Source organism: Heterocephalus glaber, unplaced genomic scaffold, assembly GCF_053883595.1.
Source record: "Heterocephalus glaber isolate CG9 unplaced genomic scaffold, H.glaber_assembly_v1.0 deba00001698, whole genome shotgun sequence".
In the NCBI taxonomy this organism is placed as follows: Eukaryota; Metazoa; Chordata; class Mammalia; order Rodentia; family Bathyergidae; genus Heterocephalus; species Heterocephalus glaber.
The window spans coordinates 294,353-300,095 of NW_028258419.1; the positions used below are offsets into that span (position 1 = coordinate 294,353).

At 38.5% G+C, this 5,743-nt stretch overlaps 1 pseudogene; it reads left to right on the forward strand.

Moving 5' to 3' along the window:
- The first annotated feature begins 2,206 nt into the window (after positions 1 to 2,206).
- LOC147821773 (trafficking protein particle complex subunit 2-like) lies at positions 2,207 to 5,278 on the forward strand (annotated as a pseudogene).
- Positions 5,279 to 5,743: the final 465 nt, after the last annotated feature.

Sequence of the window (5,743 nt, forward strand, 5' to 3'; positions counted from 1 at the left end):
GACAAGTCAGACTTAGTCATCAGATATTGTAGATCAAAGAGGAAAGGGACAAATTGATCAATAAAAAGAGAGTAAAGAAATACTATGTATAATATAAAGAAACAAATTCTGATTGGCAAAAACAAAACCAAGAAAAAAATGATAAAGAGTTAAAATTTTTAGGAAAAGCTATATAGAGTTTTTTAAATGGATTCCATACACCTCCAATGCATTTAGATGGAATTGTAGATAGAATTGTAGATAGAATTCAGTAGGTTCACAAATGCAGTTAGGGAAATTATTTTCACTAACCTTTAAATTATAAATTTAGTTATGAACATAGACAACAGATCATGGTAGTCTCAGTAACTGTAATCTTGTTACTAATAAAAATATAGATATTTTCATAGCACATGACAGTTGGTGAAGCTATCATGTAATATTATTTATTCTGTGATGATTAAGTCTCATGGTTTAGATCTGAAAAAATCTCCCAAAGTTCTCATATCTTCTATGGAAGGTGATTGGATCACAGGGGAAGTATAGCTGATTTCCTGTTAGGAGGTGGGGCCTGATTAGAGATGGGTCACTGGGGGCATGACCTGGAAGGGGTATCTTCCTGCTGGCTCCTCCCTTCTTTCCAGAAGAGCCACCTAAAGAATTTGTTCTCTAGGATCCAGTTCACAGTGTTCAGACATAAAGGCACTCAGAGGCGTCTGCAGCCATGATCCAAGGGTCATTTGCTACTGCTCAAGCTGGTGGCAGACTTAGGCCTCAGGCTCATTATGCTAGTTTTACAGGCATGGAGAATGCAAGAGTTGTGGTATCAGAGAAGATTTTACCCAGATTTCAGAAGAAGGCCTGCTAAGCAGCATGCCCCTGACAGAGCAGTGTTGAAATTGTAAGAGTAAAGCAAAAAGGAGATGCTAGGACTGTGAAACATTTGAGGAAAGTCATAGGCAGTGAGCAAAGCCAACCCAAGAAAGAGGCCATGAGGACTGCAACCAGCAATACCACTGTGACATGGCTACCCACACCCTTTGGAGTTCACATCTCACCACAATTTGCCTTGAGTGCTGAACATGGAGCTATGAGCTTTAATTTTTTCCCTGCTGGGTTTTGGTCTTTGGTCCCATCTTTTATCTCCTCTTTTTATCCCCTCTTTTGGAATGTGAATGTTTACCCTGTGGCACTGTATGTTGTCAGTGTTTGATTTTCTTTTTGATTTTTGAAGGGGTCATAGCCAAGAGTTTATCATAAATCTCAGAGGAAACTTTGGACTTACACTTTTTAGCAATGCTGGAACTGTCAAAAGTGGTGAATCTTAGAGATTGACTAAATACATTTTGCATAGAGATGGGTTTGGAGACCAGAGGCAAAATTTGAATCTGGTTTGAATCTGAAATGGTCCCCAATATTCTCATGTGTATAGAAGGTGATGGATCATGGGGGTGCTATAGCTGGCTTGCTGTTAGGAAGCGGGGCTGCTTTTAGATGAGTCACTGGGGGTATGACCTGGAAGGGTGTATCTCCTTTTCTGGCTCCTCCCTTTTCTCTCTGCTTCCTGCTCGCCATGATGTAAGCAGCTTTCCTGCACCTCTACCATGCCATTTCTGCCTTGGGCTAGACAACCATGGAATGTACTCCTGAGCCAAAATAATTCTATTCTCCTTTAAGATGTGGGTGTTGGATATTGTGTCCCAGAGATTAAAAAAGCGACTAAGACATTAAGCTTGATTGTGTCAACTTGATTAGTTTGGGAGCTCCCCAGGGATTGGTGGAACACACCTCTGGATGTCTCTGGGTGGGTCATGGAGGTGTGGACTTGGAGTCTATGTCTGGTTCCTTGCCTGTTTCTCTCTGTTGTTTTTCCCCCCGCTCTGCTTCCTCACCACCATGAACCAAACAGCTTTGTTCCTGCCTTGGAATCAGCTGGCCATGTACTGAATCCACGGAAATTGTAAGCTAAATTAAACCTCTCCTCCTTTAAATTGTGGGGATTGGGTATTGTGCCTCAGCAATGGGAAACCTGACTAATACATATTAGTATTTGAAAATTTATAGCAGTTATTAGGTTTCTGCTAAAACTTAATACATTAAAAACTTGCTATACTATAATTTTCATATGTTGGAAGCACGCCCCGCTGTGACCCAATTCGAGGCCCAACCCAGGCTGCAGGCCTTGGACGAGAGGGAAACCCTGCCTTCAGAACCCCGTATCCAGGGTGACCGGAGAACTGGGTGAACAGAACGCTCAGCCTAGCGATTCCAACTGGAACTCTGGCAACGATGCTCACTCCCGCTCTCCGCGGTTCTGAAGGGTAGGCGGGGCCGTGATCTAGGCGAGACTCTCAAAGGCAGCTGGAGGTCGGAGAACGGGAGGGAGAGGCCCAGCAGCGAGAGAGATGACCAAGTTTTCACTGCTCAGAGACCATTCCGATGACTCCAGAGATTCTCTGAGCGTCACCGCCTTTGTAGGGACGGCCTCAGCGCAGGAGGCCAGCTGCACAGCGCGAACCGGAAGCTCCACCCACATCTCGCGAGAGCTCATTCGCCCAGAGGATTTCGCGAGGACTGCTCCCGGAGTCCAGGCTGAAGCTGCGGACCACGGGTTTTAGCTCCGGGAATTGACTGCTCGTTTCCGTTGTCGAAGTCTCTCACAGGAGCCATATACTAAAGACAATGTCTGGAAAATTCTACTTTGTAATTGTTGGCCACCATGATAATCCAGTTTTTGAAATGGAATTTTTGTCAGCTGGGAAAGCAGAATCCAAAGATGATCATCGTCATCTGAATTATTTCATAGCTCACGCTGCTCTTGACCTTGTGGATGAAAACATGTGGCTTTCAAACAACATGTACTTGAAAACTGTAAAAATTCAATGAGTGGTTTGTGTCAGCATTTGTCACTGCAGGCCATATGAGATTTATTATGCTTCATGATATAAGGCAAGAAGATGGAATAAAGAACTTTACTGATGTCTATGATTTATATATAAAGTTTGCAATGAATCCATTTTATGAACCCAGCTCTCCTATTCGGTCAAGTGCATTTGACAGAAAAGTTCGATTTCTTGGGAAGAAACATCTTTTAAGCTGAATGCAGAAAAATTTCAAAATAAACCATGTCACAATGGGATATACTCAATAATGTGTACATTGTAAGTAACTTGATTAAATAGCCTAGAAAACTTGTACTTGTCTCGGTTTATCTAAATCTAATGGAATTTCTTTTATAACTTAAAAATAGTACATTGTTTCATGTTGGTATTTGCTTGTGAAGTGTTATTTATAAAGAGCTCTTTATCAATAATTTTGAAATGTTTGTATTTCAAAAGTTGAAAAGCTTTTGACTTTCCTTATCCAGATAGTTTAACCTTGATGTAGGAATTCAGAAAAACAAATGTCATAGTCAAGATTTGGTACACAGATTTAAAGCTAAAAGATTCTGAAGAATAGAATGAAATTGATAGCACATATGATGACTTGTATTTTAGAGATACTATAAACTTTTCTAACACACAGCACTACCTAAGAAGCTGAAGCAAAATACTTTTGCAGTGCTAAATGTTGTCATGCCCGGCTCTGCAGGGACTGGGAATAGTGATCCTGTATAATTTTAGAATCCTGGACCCATATGTGTACGATGGACCAAAGTTACAGACCATGGTGAAATATGTTGCCTCTATCACTGTATGTTCTTGTATTTCCTTTCAAGAAAGTAAACTGGGACTTGAATAAACCGATTAATATCTGTACTTATAAAAAGTTGTAATACAGTTTAAGCACTGTTATTAAAAGAAAAGCTTGGATTACATTAACATTTGCACTTGGCCTTTTAGGCTATTAGAAGCACCCAAAAGTAGTCTCTTCTGTACTGTACTAAGTGTGTGATTTTAATGTAAAATAGTTACTATCCATGGAAAAGCAAGTAATACTACCAGATATTTTCTGTGCTTATTATGAGCACTTGAAGAATTTTGTTCTGACTGCTCCACTGCTGGTGGGAGTGTAGACTGTGGTGGGGTGCAACCACTGTGGAAATCAGTATGGAGATACCTCAAAGAACTAGGCCTGGAAGTCCCATTTGACCCAGCTATTCCCCTGCTGGGTATCGTCCCCAAAGAATTAAAAGAATCATACCACAGTGATATATGTGCACTCATGTTCATAGCAGCACGATTTGTAATAGCTAAAACTTGGAAACAGCCCAAATGCCCATCAACTGGAGACTGGATCAAGAAAATGTTGGGTTATATAAAATGGAGTACTACTCAACCATGAAAAATGAGAAATTAGAGACATTTATTGCTAAATGGATGCACATTGAGGCAGTACTCTTAAGTGAAATAAATAGGACACACATGTAAATACTGAATAGTTTCTCTAGTGTGAGAAACTGAAAGTGTAAATAAGGACTAAAAGGTATAATAGATAATGTGAAATAGGAAGAAAAGGGGAAGGGGAAGTGGGAAGGGTAGGAGAAAGGAAAGAAGGGAATGGAATTAATATGAAATAATGAAAAAGAGGAAACAATGTCTTTGTAAATAGGGAGGGATGGAGAGGTTGAAGGGAGGACAGGGGAAGGGAGAAAAGGTAAGAACCAAGAGATACTATGTAAAGGTGCATATCTCCAATGATTAATGTGTCATTATATTGTGGACCTAAAATGTACCAATAAAAGGATATACAAAAAAAATTTTTAATATGTTGATTACAGAATCTTTACATAATTGGTTTTATTTGTAAACTCTGTGAATTATATTTTATATATTTAAAAACATAACAAGAAGGCTGTCATAAAAATGATTGAACATCCATACCATAGAAGAATATCCATATGACTGCAGCATAAAGATCCCATAATCAAAACAAAGAGCAACATATTTGATTAGATTAACATTATAAATTTTATCCATCAAGATATGCTATAAAGAAACTAAAAGACATGCCATAAATTGGGAAAAGAGAAGTGTTATATCATCAAAGGATACTCTGGTTTCTCCTCAGATCATATCAATCTTTCACCTTTTACTTGTCAAGGATTAGTATACAGAATGTATAGTCTCCTACAAATCAACAAATAAAAGACAAATAATTCAATCTTTTAATGAACAATGACATCAAAAAAGAATTCACAGAGGAGATAACATTAACCAATAAACATTTGAAAAGATGGTTAACCTCACTACACAGGAAATGCTAATTTCAAACAAGGAGCTGTCATTACTCACACTGACCCAAGAGGATACTATTTAAAAAGTGTTTGGTAATACCAATGTTGGCAAATGTGCCGAGCAAAGAGAATTCTTATGTGTCACTAATGGGAATAAAAATTGTTTGTTTTTGGCAAAACAGTTTGGCATTATCATTAAAGTGGTATGTACACATTTTAAACTTAATAATTCTACTAGATTAGTGCCCTAGAAAAATCCTTGCATTTGTGCACCAGCAGTGATGTTCCATCCAAACTCCCATCAATGGGAGAAAGGATAAATAAATTATGGTGTAGTTAAAATGTAAATAAATAAATAAATAAATAAAATAAATTAGAGTGCACTTTCAGATGTAATTGGTCAAGTTGAACAACAGTAAGCCTTTTACAGTTTTTAAGTTTGTAACTATAAATAGACTAGTTACAAATTTTCTTATATGTAACAAAACAGATCTTTTGTAATAAAATTCAGAAGGAAAAAGGCCCTTTATATCTGTGAGAGCAAGTAGGGATCTTACATGGGGACTGCCTGGGCACCAGTAGGAATGG